This window comes from Macrobrachium nipponense, chromosome 37 (genome assembly GCF_015104395.2).
Source record: "Macrobrachium nipponense isolate FS-2020 chromosome 37, ASM1510439v2, whole genome shotgun sequence".
NCBI lineage: Eukaryota > Metazoa > Arthropoda > Malacostraca > Decapoda > Palaemonidae > Macrobrachium > Macrobrachium nipponense.
In genome coordinates, this window is record NC_061097.1 from 14,152,148 (window position 1) to 14,169,133 (window position 16,986).

The window sequence follows — 16,986 nt, forward strand, 5'->3', positions numbered from 1 at the left end:
CATTCCAGGAAATTTTCTTAATTTCGATGTCACAATCACTCCAGGTTATCATTTTCTTAAATCGATATCACAATCGCTCCAGGTTATAATTTTCTTAATTCTTTATATTTTTTGATGACACGATAGCTTACCTTGTAAATTTCGTTGGTGCAGTCACTGTTGTTTATAAATTCCGATAATATAATCATTCCAACCAATGAAGTTTGATTACATAGCCACTGAGGCTTGTAAATTTTGACAGGGCATTATCTCCAGCTTATAAATTTTAATGATGCAATCACTCTATCTTTTTTATTTAGAGACACTACTTTTGTCTTTAATTAAAATCTTTACATCGAAAGTACTGCAGCCTATAAATTAGTTAAAATTATTCACCTCATGAAGACTAAGCTCATTAAATTCGATCGCCACTGGTCATGAATGATACTTTTGACCAAGATTGTACAGATAATGATTTATTTTCAAAATCAACTTAAATATATCTTCACTTCACGACCTTTCACTTTGCAGAGCGTCACTAGTTTCAAAGCAACATAGTTTACATTGAATGAACAGAGGTTTGCGGTAAAGAACTGTAAAAGAATTAATATTTTTATCAGTTTATTGTATAATTAAAAGTCTTATTTTCCAGTGAGTTTTCAGGGTATATAAAATATTTTTTTGCCAATAGCTAATTTTCCAAAGTAAGAATAATGACAAGATATTACACGAGTGTCGGTATCTCTCTCTCTCTCTCTCTCTCTCTCTCTCTCTCTCTCTCTCTGTGTGTGTATGTTTGTGTGAATGTAATGAAAAGCAGCAGTTACAATAATTATTTCTCGATAATGTCGATTTCAAGGGCATTTCTTCATATAGATTATGGAAACATAATGTGTATATAATTTCCTGAAACCTTGGGGTTGTTGGTGGGGATGTTGGTGGGGGTGGGGGGGGCGGATGGGACCCTTACCCCTTCAGCTGGTAGAACTTCCTCATACACAGCATTCAAAAGTGACACGTATAGAAAGAATATGTGTAGGATTTATTTTTTGTGTGAATTTGATAATTATGGATTAGTCATATGTAAAGGCTATCACTAGAAAGATCTATATTTTTATTGTTCTCCATTGTCCTTGAGTTCATTATATTAATTCACCATTCCTTCTAGCAAACAGAAAAAAAGAAAACTAAGAAAAAAAAACATTCTTCGTAGTCACATAGGCCTCCTTCCTTTCCATTGCCATATCGGGATATCGAGTACAACGTGGTACATTTAATATTTTGCATATTCCTGCACAAACTAAGTATAAGTAAATATATAAAACTATTTTCAATATTTTTTTATTGCTTTAAATTCAATACAAAGTCAAACTGGTGAAAACAGCCACAATCTTTTTCAGGAGTTGAAAAAATATTAAATTTTTCATTGTGTCGCCTCGGTAGGGGGGTTAGTGCTGTCAGTGCACCTCCGTTCATATTCTTCTTCCATCTGACTTTCCACCCTCTCTAACAACTATGAGATTTTCTCCTGTTACGCCCTTCAGACCTTCTTACTGTCCATTTACTTTTCAGAGCTGAATGACCTCGTAGGTCACAGCGCTTGGCCTTTAGCCTGAAATCTATAATCCAATCCAATCATTGTGTCGCGGATCTCCTGGAGCCTTTTGGACCCCCATGGTTCTTTGGACCCCAGTTTAAGAACCAGTGAATTGTAGTGCTTACCAAAGACGAAACAATTGTTAGTCAATTTGATGTAAACGTGTTTCTTATGATTTCTTTTGAGTTGCCTCGTACTCTCTCTCTCTCTCTCTCTCTATCTCTCATTGTACAGTAAGTTCCAGAAGTGAAGCGACAAATCTCAGAATTGATCGTACTTCTTTTGAAACTCATGGGGTTGCCAGTTAGTATATTTTATTCCAATTATTGTCATCCTATTTATCTGATAATACGTATCAGTGAATTAACTGTATAAGCACACAAAGTATTTCCCCAGTGAATGATCAATGTTAGTTCAGTAATTGTTTGTTAAAAAAAAAAAAAAAAAAGAATTTCCCCAAAGAAACTTGTGCGGCTTTCAAAGTGTGATATGAAGTGTTCACCATAGAGTGGCAGCAGGAAACCGTGCATAAGCATTGGCCTAATATTTGTAAATTAACTTTCTACTTTTATGGCGTTATTATGATTCCTTTTGATAAAGCACAGAGAAGTTTAGCATCTGATTAAATGAAATATAAATAAGACAAGTTGGCGTAAAAAAAAAAAAAAAAAAAAAAAAAAAAAAAAAAAAAAAACAAAAAAAAAAAAAAAAAAAAAAAAAACGAAATCCAAGTTATGTGCGCGTTTAGCGTTGGTTACAGGGTTAGGCCTATTTCAAGAATCAAGGAAATATATTTTTCAGCTTGTTAGTAATAATTTCATGGAATTTCTCGATTGAGCAAATTTTTGCATGCAGAATTGCGTTCAGGGTCGCACCAAACAAGTATTTTCGTAGGTTTCCCAACCTTTTTTTTTTTTTTTCAGTGCATAAGTGAGACTATTCTTGAACATACGATCCGGAGTGTGAATATGCTTGGCGAGCATTATTTTAATTAGAGTATCCCCTGTTAAGCCTCTCTCTCTCTCTCTCTCTCTATCTCTCTCTCTCTCTCTCTCTCTCAGGGACGTTTTTATCTATAAGGAATAACCAGAGGTCTGTTTTAAGAATCGAGCACAGGCCTATTGGTCATGCTCGGGTGCTTCTTATACTATATATATATATAATATATATATATATATATATATATATTATATAATATATATATGCAGTCAAGTATTATTGATAACAGAAATTTATGAGTTTTTTTGTAGATATATATATATATATATATATATATATATATTATATATATATATATATATATATATATATATATATATATATATCTACAAAAAACTCATAAATTTCGTTATGCAATAATACTTGACTGCATGGATCGAACGGATTACTGGTTGTCAGTGGAAGTATGAATTTGGGTGATATCACTCCCTTATGATACGCCCACTTACGCAAATTCAGTCTTAAATTTCACGGTTGGGGATATGATTCGAAGATTTGAGGTAGTAGGTTGAAGTGAAAAAGGTGGAGTTAGTATTGTGGGGTAGAGGTAGAAAGGTGGGGGGGGGGGGGGGGGGGGGGTCTGTCTGTCGTCTCCCTACTTAACCAGATTTTTTTTTGGTGGATTTTACGGATGTTCTGGTTGCTTGCGACCGACTTTCTTATTTTTTATATAGCGAGTCTGTTTCCCAGGTGCAAGGACAGGTTCTGGTGTCGGTCCTGAAGGGTTCTATCTTTGCCTAAAATAAACAGACAGTGGCCCTGCATTGTAAGCCTTGCAATGCCCGGAACTAGGCCTAGTCACCTGAAGGTAGCAGCAGAGGTTAGAGCCTTTCTCGAAGATGGTGTTTTATGCTCGGTCCCAGAAGCTAGAATCAGAACTACCAACCTCCCCCAACTTCTCCATTGAATCTAGGTGCATTCATGGTTGATTATGTTTAATGTCGCGGAGATTTTCCTTTCACATTTCTATTGATAATTGCCATGGTTTTATGCATCTTCGCTAAAATAATTGATAATAAACACTATAATATTAAATATTTGTTTCCACATTGCTCGAAATATACATTGGTAATGTTGGGTAATTCGTGTTGAACGAGAATTTCAAATTGTTTCGTTTCTATAGTTTGAAGTAATTGCTATACTTTAAAATAATTACTATTACCATAATTTTTTCTTATGATTGTTATAAATATCATAGATTTGATATTTGTGCATCATATGTTAGCTTTATTTTGCTTGATAGAGGTTTCACTGTAGAAAAAAAAAATATTTTTTAGCTACGAGTTCTAGTTGCCAGTTAGTGAATTTCGAACGAAATTCTCTGAAATTTGTCGCTTCAGTTTTGGAACTTACTGTACCACTGCATATAAAGGCCGGATTGTATATCGTATGCCTATAACAATAATTGATTCTCTGATGAGAAATTTAAAAAAATGTAAGATAAAATTTCATCTCTCTCTCTCTCTCTCTCTCTCTCTCTCTCTCTCTCTCTCTCAGTGGACCTGTTTTATGCTTGCCGTATCATTAGAAATACATAATAGTTAATCCAACCAAAGCGCTATGATGACAACTACTGTCATGAATAGGACTAAGAATATGAACCATCCAACGCCCTCACTAAACTTATTCTTTATCACTTTCAGTGCGTTACTTACGCGTTCCTTACACTTGTTCCCATGAGCAATTTGTGCTTTATGGAGGAATGCCAAGAATTTTCCTGAAAAATAGGTTAGTAAAAATGAACTATAGACCTACTAAATATGCTAGTAGAATTGATATGGGGGTCGCCTCAGTTTTACTAGTTTTCAGAGAAATTGAGGTAAACATAAAAATAGTTGTAGCTATAGCCTAATTTTGGAGTGCTGACTTCAGATTCAGAATCAGTTTTCACTCATCACCTCTAGATTTTGAGATACACATGTATATATGTTCATAAATATGTACATGTATTCATTGCTACCAGATGAGTCCTATATAGGACATTATGTGCTTTTCTAATTAGAAATTTTAGGAATTGTGGTCTTTTTAGAAAGTTGGCATGCCCTATTTTTTACTAAAAGCATCTGTCAACCCTGACATGCAATTCGCCTATTGACCAGTAGCCTACTGGGGGTGAGAGCAGATGGTTCGTATCGTGCCTGGTGAACACAGTGTCCAAGAAAATCCTCTGTTGGACACGAACAAGGTGCTTCTTCCTCATCTTCATATCAAGCTTGGTTTAATGAAGAATTTCTTCGTGAACGGCCCATGGGACAGAAATGGCGGGCGCCTTAGCCTTCCAACACTTGTTCACAGCTCTGGGTTCTGCTAAACTCAAGGAAGGCATCTTCATCAGACCTTAGGTCCGGGAGGCGCTGCAGGATATGGACTTTGAGGAGGTTCTTACCTTAAAGGACCTGAGAGCATGGGAAGCATTTGAGTCAGTGTGCAATGGCTTCCTTGGTAACACACTGGTACCAGATTACCAAGAGTGTAGCGAGAAGTTGTTGCAGTCTTATGAGGATATGGGATGCCGAATGTCACTCAAAATTCACTTTCTCCACTCCCACCTCAACTTCTTCCCTCTGAAAAACTCTGGGCAGTGAGTGATGGGCATGAAGAAAGGTTCCACCAAGATAATACCAAGATGAAGAGCAACTAACTACCAAGGCAAGTGGAAACCCAGCGTGATGGGAACTTCTGGTTGATGCTCTTGCGTGACAACCCGGAGTCAAAGTACACAAAATCATTCCCCCCAAAAATAAATAAATAAATAAATAAATAAATAAAAATAAATAAAATTAAAAAATAAAACGAAAAAGAAAAACCTCACTTCTGTCTGCTATATCAGAATTTGTGTGTATTGTATTATCCAAATAAATTTAGTTCCATCAGTGTTCTGTATCTATGTTGTTTTTTTCTGTAATATGCCTTTGTAATAAATGTAATAAACACATTAGATTTGGAATTTATCTGCGGTATGATTAAAAGGAGATGTGTGAAAGCAAAAAAACTAGAGGTGATAGAGCAGAGCTGTAAAGAAATGTAAGGTGGAAAAACGCCTATTCACATCCTTGCCTCAGAGTAAAAATTTTTTTTTTTTTTTTGTTTTTTTTTTTTTTGAACTAGTGATTATGAAATTAATATTCATGAAACAACTTTATAGGGTTAAAGTTGAGGAGTTTGAGTAAAATAATTAACAAGGAATTGGTGTTGGTATGTGGGTGCGAGAGAGGGAGAGGGAGAAAGAGTTTATGAAACCTGTCCAATTATACTTTCTCCACGGACTAATGTAGAATTACAATATATATATATATATATATATATATATATATATATATATATATATCTATATATATATATATATATATAGATATATATATATATATATATATATATATATATATATATATATATATATATATATATATATAAGTATGGAGACAGGAGCAATTACTCAGGGGATAGACCATATTGGAGTAGGGAGACGCGTTCTGTCTTTCATCCATTTATTAGCGCCGACGTTTTCGTATCAGCTTGATACATTTTCCAGGCTGAAAACGATTACACATCAATTGCGTATAAGTAAAAAGATACACACAATGTTTACCAACACCAAAATTAAAAAACCTTTTAATAAATTAAGAATAAAAACAGAGTAAAAACAGAAACACAGAATACAGTGAAAGGGCTAGGAGCGAATACAGAGAAACAACAAATTAATTAAAAAATAATAATATATAGAAAAATATATAATAATAATAATAATAATAATAATAATAATAATAATAATAATAATAATAAATAATAATAATAATAATAGAACGAACAAGACACCTACCCACAGCGGTAGCGTAAGGAGAACTGACACGAAAAATTGTTATGGAAGGAAGTGTAAACAAAACAACAACTAATTAGGCAATAAACAGTTGGGTGGAAGACGATTGGTGGTTAAGAGAAGGTACAGTTAGCTTAATCATTATTGATTCAAGGGTGGTTAGTTCGTCTATATGTCGGGTTCTTCCTACAATATTAAAATGACTGGCATCTATGTGTGTTTTGCAACTTTTACTGTGATTTCTTATGTTAGATTGTTCTGGATTTGATAGTCGACAACCCGTTCTATAGCTAATCTTGATGAGAGGAAAATTCGGACTTTTAGCAGCCTCCTGGTGCAACCGATGTAAGTGCCGAGATCACATCTGGGACAATTATACTATAAACGACACCGGAGGCAAATAGGGGGCTGATCTTATCCTTGACTTGAAGAGTGAGCCGATAGTTCGGGGGTTTGGTATGGGAATTAGTTTCAAATTAAGGGCAGGCAATTGCTCATTGAATACGTTGATGCATTTTTTCCTAAATTTATTATTATGGAGAAAGGGAAATCTAGCAAACATACTGAGCTTAGGGACACTATGGACTATTGGGGGTGGATTGAATTTCAGATTAAGTAGCTTATTAAGGGATCTAGGAAAAATTGCTGGAGGGAAATAATTATCCTTAAAGTAATCAGCAAGGAAAGTCACTTCAGTATGAAAAGTAGACCAGCTTGATGTCAGATTAATGGCTCTATGGAGGAGAGTTGACACGGAATTCATTTTAAAGTGAAAAAAGCATGAGCTATAAAAATTGGTCCCCCAGGCCAGTAAAGGTGCTCTTTCTATAAATACCAGTATGAAAGCCAGACTCGTCCTTGGATATCCTCACATCAAGGAACGGAAGTGAATTCTGTGTTTTTGTTTCAACGGTAAATCTAATGTTATGGTGTTGGTTGTTTAAATACTCAAGAAAGGTATCAGCATGGTAATTACATCTGAACAAGGCGAAAGTGTCATCTAAGCAGCGTCTATAAAAGAGTGGGCGGAAATTAGGTGGGCATACATTTAGAGCTCGCTCCTCCAGGGAGCACATAAATATGTTAGCAAAAGTAGGACCCAGAGGGCTTCCCATGGCCATCCCCTCAGTCTGCTCAAAAACCGTATTATTAAAAACAAAGGGCGTATCCAGCACGGCTAATTCTAAAAGCAACTTGAATTGAGTTCTATTGAAATTGTTGAACAAGCAATCGTCGGTGGGAAATAGCCTGTCTAAAATGATGTTGATAGTCTCGACAACGGGAACATTTGTAAACAGAGATTCCACGTCAAAGCTCGCCATGTACAGATCTGAGTCCTGCGTGATAATGTCATCTTTAAAGGAGGCCGAGTTTATTAATGTATATTTGTTGTGAGTCAGTGGTTGGATTAAAGGGACAAGAAATTTGGCGAGTTTATAGCTAGCAGTGTTAATGGAAGAAATGATGGGTCTCAAAGGAATTCCTTCTTTGTGTATCTTTGGCAGTCCGTACATAAGTCCATATGTAGATCCTGTTACAAAAAGGTCCTGATACATATTTTCATCTATTGCTTTGGTTTGTTTTAGTTCTAAGAAATCTGTTGATTTTATCTTCGGATTTAGTAATATTGTAAAGGTCTGGGTCACCAACTTTGGTAAATTTTGAAGAGTCGTTTAAAATGTCATTCATTTTTTGTATGTAGTCATGTCTGTCAAGGATAACTGTACCTTTACCTTTGTCTGGACGAGTAATTATTACATTTTTATCTTTGGCTAGGTTTTTCAAAATGTCATAATCATTCTTGGTAAAAAAAAGGAGCCCATCTAGTTTTAAGATTATTAAAAGAGCTGTGGGTAAGGGCTGAGAATTGTGATCTTAAAAACTCTATATTTTTGCAAAAGGGAAGTTTAATTATTCTCTGAAAAAGTATCTCGAGAGGCAAAAAGAATTGCTGATAATTTGGGGGATAGTTGGGGAGGCAAAAGTCTAACCATAAGGACAGTAGTAATTCCTCTCTCTTCGAAAGTATTCGTTTGGAAAAATTGAACCCAGAATGAATTTTATTATTAAATAAAGGAACGGTAATGCCTAAATTTCGAAGTTTTGTGAAATGTCTATCTTCAACGGTCCGAACAAAGGAGGAAATAGCCTTATTAAATAAATGGTTAAAAATGATAGAGTCCAACAATGTCAGCGAATTGAGTACACCAGTCCTGAATCTCGTCATTTGGTCATGAGCGCGATGAAGTTCCTTGGTCTATGAACGTATTTCCAGCTCAAGGAGGTTCCTAGTAGCATCAGTGTAAAACTCAGAGCTGTACAGGGAGGCTTTGTAAACTTTGAACTTTATAAAATTAGGCACTATATTATTGAATTGACAATATCTCAAAAAGTTGAGGTCGAGGTTGATTTTGTTGTATTTCTTGGTGTTTCTCCAAGGAACGGCAGTTGGCTAAACGCTGTGGATCGTATCTCGTTCGTATTAGCGAGTGGAAATCCTCCACTCTGGAACGAAGACGGAGATGAAACTGGCTGTAAAGAGGAAGCTTGCGAAAGTCATGGTGCCAGCGAATCGTAGTCCAGCAGGTCAATCCAGCATAGAAGTATGGAGACAGGAGCAATTACTCAGGGATAAACATATTGGAGTAGGGATACGCGTTCTGTCTTTCATCCATTTATTAGCGCCGACGTTTCGTATCAGCTTGATACATTTTCCAGAATGAAACGATTACACATCAATTGCGTATAAGATAAAAGATACAGACAATGTTTACCAACACCAAAATTAAAAACATTTTTAATAAATTAAAAATAAAAACAGAGTAAAAACAGAAACACAGAATAACAGTGAAATAATAATAATAATAATAATATAATAATAATAATAATAATAATAATAATAATAATAATAATAATAATAATATATTAGCACGAACAAGACACCTACCCACAGCGGTAGCGTAAGGAGAACTGACACGAAAAATTGTTATGGAAGGGAGTGTAAACAAAACAACAGGTAATTAGGCAATAAACAGTTGGGTGGAAGACGACTGGTGGTTAAGAGAAGGTACAGTTAGCTTAATCAATATTGATTCAAGGGTGGTTAGTTGTTCTATATGTCGGGTTCTTCCTACAATATTAAAATGACTGGCATCTATGTGTGTTTTGCAACTTTTACTGTGATTTCTTATGTTAGATTGTTCTGGATTTGATAGTCGACAACCCGTTCTATAGCTAATTCCTTGATGAGAGGAAATTCGGACTTTTAGCAGCCTCCTGGTGCAACCGATGTAAGTGCCGAGATCACATCTGGGACAGTTATACTTATAAACGACACCTGAGTAATTGCTCCTGTCTCCATACTACTTATATATATATATATATATATATATATATATATATATATATATATATATATATATATATATATATATATTAATGAAAAAGAAGCACCTAAACATGTACTTGGCTTGCCTTACTTTTGTGAATTTGAAACCATAAATTTAATCAATATTTAGATTTTTTAATGCAAATGATGTGTTCTCTTATAACAATACCATTAAAGGTATGCTAATCAAGAATAGTCCGGTAAGAAATAACATCATTATTTACAAAATTCCTTGTAAGGAGTGCCCGTCTTTTTATGTCGGTCAATCAAGCAAAGATTTAGATGTACGAATAAAGCAGCATATGTATTCAATTAGAGCAGCCCAGACTTCAAATGCTTTTTTTGTCCATCTGTGCAAAAAATCTCATTGTATAAATTTGGGCAATAGCTCTGTAATTGCTAGGTCTAATGATTATATTTCAAGAAATTTACTGGAATCAGCAATTATATCTGACTTCTCATCTGGAAAAAATCCGGTGGGGGTAAGACATCACTGGCACCATAGGGGGTGTGGGTGGGAGTGTGTGACATGTAAAAACAAGTAAGAATGATAGATATTAATGTTTAATCCATAGGTTTTAGGTCGCTGAGATAAATTGTCATACTCCCGATGCCCTTTAAGTCCAAGTTCAGCCCCAGAGGAATGGGTGGCTCAGAAGAGGTGAAATATAGAAGATAAGAAATGTTGGGCAATGTAACTGAAGCAACTATCTGAACAGGAGCTTTTTAACCAAGTAAAGGAAAATACCCCAAGTGAGAAAACTAGCAACTTGGGAAGGGCTGGTGTGTCATTCACTTGTAAAATTGGTCAGAAAGGAAGTTGTGGAATGGAATATAGAATTTAGGCCAAAAGCCAAGCACTGGGACCCATGAGGTCATTCAGCATGAAAGGAGACGATTAATGAGAGTAACTCACACCCTTGGGAAATCCAACCCTTTTGCATTTACCTACCCAAATACCTTAGCCAAATCCCTGATTAACGTCCTTCCAACAAAAGACATCGCCCAAAGACTCTGGGGTATATGAGATCCCATGCCAGGACTGTGACCAATCTTACATCGGATTTACAGGTAAATCACTTCCCCAGAGATTAATACAACACAAACGGTCAGTTAGGTATGGACAACAGAACTCGGCTATTTTCAATCATATAAATGAACATAACCATAGAATAAACTGAATATGTCACGTGTAATTTTTATAGCAGCAACTGCCGGTACAAGAGTCAAATGATGGAATCGGCCTTAATAAAAGAGAAGCAGGTAATGAACATCTCAAAAGGGAATTGGACATCCGACATCGTCGACGCAGTGTTCATTCAACCAACGCTTAAGAAGATTAAAGGAAGATTATCAGCGGGGTGACCTAAATTGGCTTACTTGTGGACGAATCTCTTGGTATAAATACCACCTTTTCTGTAAACTTTTCTCATTATATACCTGAGAGAGAGACAGCAGTCTCTGAAATATAGTACTTTTCTCTCTACATTTTGGTGTTTTTATGGGCTCCTTTTATTAGATATATATATATATATATATATATATATATATATATATATATATATATATATATATATATATATATTGTAGGAAGATATAATCGTGAATTGAAGCCAACCAACTGCTTGGAGGCTTCCAGGGTTCGGTCTTATTCGTCCGCTGTCAGTTTTTTTTTTTTTTTTTTTTTTTTAATTCGTTGAAAACACACACACACAGAGTTGAGTTTGTGTTCTGGAGGAGAGAGAGAGAGAGAGAGAGAGAGAGAGAGAGAGAGAGAGAGAGACATACTTTGTGTTTATAATAATGGCTGTTTACGTTATTTTCAGAAAAGTGATGGAATCCGGACTTCTCTCTGCCTTGACGTGGCAACTGGAGCGACCCCAAAAGAAAACTGGGTAATTAGATTCCTTCCAGTTTTCATTCCTTTTGGTCATCCTGCTGCTCACCGCCCACTATTAGCTAATTCGATTATATTACCTTTATTGTTACCATATCTAAACATTTGTAAGTATTCGAATGTATTGCCATTGTTGTAAGGGATGAGATTTCATACATAGCATAAACGAAACAACCGTTGGCCAATTTGATGTAAACTGCTCTCTTTCTCTCTCTCTCTGTCTTTCTCAGTGGACTTGTTTTAAACCTGTTATACTTCATCTGCGGGACCATTGTGGAAATACAATATATATATATATATATCTTATATATATATATATATATATATATATATATATATATATATATATAGATATAATGTGTGTGTGTGTGTATATACATATTGGAGTGGGGGGACGCGTTCTGTCTTTCATCCATTTATTAGCGCCGACGTTTCGTATCAGGTTGATACAGTTTCCAGGCTGAAACGATTACACATCAGTTGCGTATAAGTAAAAAGATACACACAATTTTTACCAACACCAAAATTAAAAATCTTTTTAATTAATTAAGAATAAAAACAGAGTAAAAATAGAAACACAGAATAACAGTGAAAGGGCTAGGAGCGAATACAGAGAAAAAAAAATATAATAAATAATAATAATAGAACAAACAAGACCTACCCACAGCTGTAGCGTAAGGAGAACTGACACGAAAAATTGTTATGGAAGGGAGTGTAAACAAAAACAACAGGTAATTAGGCCAAATAACAAGTTTGGTGGAAGACGACTGGTGGTTAGAGAAGGTAACAGTTAGCTTAATAAATATTGATTCAAGGGTGGTTAGTTGTTCTATATGTCGGGTTCTTCCTACAATATTAAAATGACTGGCATCTATGTGTGTTTTGCAAATTTACTGTGATTTCTTATGTTAGATTGTTCTGGATTTGATAGTCGACAACCCGTATATAGCTAATTCCTTGATGAGAGGAAATTCGGACTTTTAGCAGCCTCCTGGTGCAACCGATGTAAGTGCCGAGATCACATCTGGGACAATTATACCTGTAAACGACACCGGAGGCATACAGGGGGCTGATCTTATCCTTGACTTGGAAGAGTGAGCCTATAGTTCGGGGGTTTATGGGAATTAGTTTTAAATTATGGGCAGGCAATTGCTCATTGAATAGGTTGATGCATTTTTTCCTAATTTCAGATTAAGTAGCTTATTAAGGGATCCAGGAAAAATTGCTGGAGGGAAATAATTATCCTTAAAGTAATCAGCAAGGAAAGTCACTTCAGTATGAAAAGTAGACCAGCTTGATGTCAGATTAATGGCTCTATGGAGGAGAGTTGACACGGAATTCATTTTAAAGTTGAAAAAAATGAGCTATAAAAATTGGTCCCCAGGCCAGTAAAGGTGCTCTTTCTATAAATACCAGTATGAAAGCCAGACTCGTCCTTGGATATCCTCACATCAAGGAACGGAAGTGAATTCTGTGTTTTGTTTCAACGGTAAATCTAATGTTATGGTGGTTGGTTGTTTAAATACTCAAGAAAGGTATCAGCATGGTAATTAAACATCTGAACAAGGCGAAAGTGTCATCTAAGCAGCGTCTATAAAGAGTGGGCGGAAATTAGGTGGGCATACATTTAGACTCTCCTCCAGGGAGCATATAAATATGTTAGCAAAAGTAGGACCCAGAGGGCTTCCCATGGCCATCCCCTCAGTCTGCTCAAAAACCGTATTATTAAAAACAAAGGGCGTATCCAGCACGGCCAATTCTAAAAGCAACTTGAATTGAGTTCTATTGAAATTGTTGAACAAGCAATCGTCGGTGGGAAATAGCCTGTCTAAAATGATGTTGATAGTCTCGACAACGGGAACATTTGTAAACAGAGATTCCACGTCAAAGCTCGCCATGTACAGATCTGAGTCCTGCGTGATAATGTCATCTTTAAAGGAGGCCGAGTTTATTAATGTATATTTGTTGTGAGTCAGTGGTTGGAGTAAAGGGACAAGAAATTTGGCGAGTTTATAGCTAGCAGTGTTAATGGAAAGAAAGGATGGGTCTCAAAGGAATTCCTTCTTTGTGTATCTTTGGCAGTCCGTACATAAGTCCATATGTAGATCCTGTTACAAAAGGGTCCTGATACATATTTTCATCTATTGCTTTGGTTTGTTTAGTTCTAAGAAATCTGTTGATTTTATCTTCGGATTTAGTAATATTGTAAAGGTCTTGGGTCACCAACTTTGGTAGATTTTGAAGAGTCGTTTAAAATGTCATTCATTTTTTGTATGTAGTCATGTCTGTCAAGGATAACTGTACCCTTACCTTTGTCTGGACGAGTAATTATTACATTTTTATCTTTGGCTAGGTTTTTCAAAATGTCATAATCATTCTTGGTAAAAAAAAGGAGCCCATCTAGTTTTAAGATTATTAAAAGAGCTGTGGGTAAGGGCTGAGAATTGTGATCTTAAAAACTCTATATTTTTGTTTTTGCAAAAGGGAAGTTTAATTATTCTCTGAAAAAGTATCTCGAGAGGCAAAAAGAATTGCTGATAATTTGGGCGATAGTTGGGGAGGCAAAAGTCTAACCCTAAGGACAGTAGTAATTCCTCTCTCTTCGAAAGTATTCGTTTGGAAAAATTGAACCCAGAATGAATTTTATTATTAAAAAAGGAACGGTAATGCCTAAATTTCGAAGTTTTGTGAAATGTCTATCTTCAACAGTCCGAACAAAGGAGGAAATAGCCTTATTAAATAAATGGTTAAAAATGATAGAGTCCAACAATGTCAGCGAATTGAGTACACCAGTCCTGAATCTCGTCATTTGGTCATGTGCGCGATGAAGTTTCCTTGGTCTATGAACGTATTCCAGCTCAAGGAGGTTCCTAGTAGCATCAGTGTAAAAAACTCAGAGCTGTACAGGGAGGCTTTGTAAACTTTGAACTTTATAAAATTAGGCACTATATTATTGAATTGACAATATCTCAAAAAGTTGAGGTCGAGGTTGATTTTGTTGTATTTCTTTTGGTGTTTCTCCAAGGAACGGCAGTGGCTAAACGCTGTGGATCGTATCTCGTTCGTATTAGCGAGTGGAAATCCTCCACTCCTCTGGAACGAAGACGGAGGAGAAACAGGGCGGCAAAGAGGAAGCTTGCGAAAGTCATGGTGCCAGCGAATCGTAGTCCAGCAGGTCAATCCAGCATAGAAGTATGGAGACAGGAGCAATTACTCAGGGATAAACATATTGGAGTAGGGATACGCGTTCTGTCTTTCATCCATTTATTAGCGCCGACGTTTCGTATCAGCTTGATACATTTTCCAGGCTGAAACGATTACACATCAATTGCGTATAAGATAAAAGATACACACAATGTTTACCAACACCAAAATTAAAAACATTTTTAATAAATTAAGAATAAAAACAGAGTAAAAACAGAAACAGCAGATAACAGTGAAATAATAATAAATAATAATAATAATCTAATAATATAATAATAATAATAATAATAACTAATAATAATAATAATAATAATAATAATAATAATAATAATAATATAATAGTAGTAGTAGAACGAACAAGACACCTACCCACAGCGGTAGCGTAAGGAGAACTGACACGAAAAATTGTTATGGAAGGGAGTGTAAACAAAACAACGGTAATTAGGCAATAAACAGTTGGGTGGAAGACGACTGGTGGTTAAGAGAAAGGTACAGTCAGCTAATCAATATTGATTCAAGGGTGGTTAGTTGTTCTATATGTCGGGTTCTTCCTACAATATTAAAATGACTGGCCATATATGTGTGTTTTTGCAACTTTTACTGTGATTTCTTATGTTAGATTGTTCTGGATTGATAGTCGACAACCCGCTCTATAGCTAATTCCTTGATGAGAGGAAATTCGGACTTTTAGCAGCCTCCTGGTGCAACCGATGTAAGTGCTGAGATCACATCTGGGACAGTTATACTTATAAACGACACCTGAGTAATTGCTCCGGTCTCCATACTACTTATATATATATATATATATATATATATATATATATATATATATATATATATATATAAAATATATATATATATATATATATATATATAATATAATGAAAAAGAAGCCCCTAAACATGTACTCGGCTTGCCTTACTTTTGTGAATTTGAAACCATAAATTTAATCAATATTTAGATTTTTTAATGCAAATGATGTGTTCTCTTATAACAATACCATTAAAGGTATGCTAATCAAGAATAGTCCGGTAAGAAATAACATCATTATTTACAAAATTCCTTGTAAGGAGTGCCCGTCTTTTTATGTCGGTCAATCAAGCAAAGATTTAGATGTACGAATAAAGCAGCATATGTATTCAATTAGAGCAGCCCAGACTTCAAATGCTTTTTTGTCTATCTGTGCAAAAAATCTCATTGTATAAATTTGGGCAATAGCTCTGTAATTGCTAGGTCTAATGATTATATTTCAAGAAATTTACTGGAATCAGCAATTATACAAATCACTAATAAAAATACCTAAATGCTAATGTGGGATTGTACCATTTGGACCTATGTATTTGTAAAATGTTTATGATGGACCTTAAAATAAATGAATTAACTACTAATTATTTAGTCCCACATGGTTGTAGTTATTAATTTATTTTTTCTCTCTCATGCTTGCTATATGTATATCTTATGTTCGCTTCTCACTCATTGTCTGAACACTTGTAAATTTCATGGGCGTTTTTTCATTTCTTTAAAGTGGATTGGATCTTTTGTTAATCCTGTAGTGTCCGTTTGTATATGTTTACCTGTACTGTGTTTCTCATTGTTCTGATCAGTCTTGCCTATAGTGAAGGGTCGTTAAAATGAAAAGATCTCGGCAGTTCTCGTTTTTTCATTTTCCTCCATGGCATTACCTTTATTTATACATAGCATCACGTTTTATATATGTCGTGATCAATTTATTCATATAAATGGATGTATGTGCGTGTATGTATGTATATTGTTTCAGCATAAATCTAAAATGCATAGAGCAATTTCAACCAAACTTGGTATATATATGACTAACTATCTCAAAAAGAATACTATGGGGGTAAGACATCACTCGCACCAAAGGTCACCAAAAGGTGGGGGGAGGTCGGTAGGGGTGGGAAGGGCCTCCCTGAAATGAGGCTGGTTCTGCACTTACAAGATGTAGTAACTAAATAGACTCTACGGGATTATCATACCTCATTTCGGTATACATCTGACTTCTTATCTGGAAAAAATCCCGTGGGGGTAAGACATCACTGGCACCATAGGGGGTGTGGGTGGGAGCGTGTGACATGTAAAAACAAGTG

At 35.4% G+C, this 16,986-nt stretch overlaps 1 long non-coding RNA gene across 1 annotated transcript in view; it reads left to right on the forward strand.

The window, feature by feature from the left end:
- LOC135209038 (uncharacterized) overlaps positions 1-11,973 on the forward strand; it is a 78,267-nt gene extending 66,294 nt beyond the window's left edge. The window contains exon 3 of the long non-coding RNA XR_010313284.1: positions 11,607-11,973. This is a non-coding gene — a long non-coding RNA (uncharacterized LOC135209038). The remainder of the gene's footprint in view (positions 1-11,606) is intronic.
- The last annotated feature ends 5,013 nt before the right edge of the window (positions 11,974-16,986 follow it).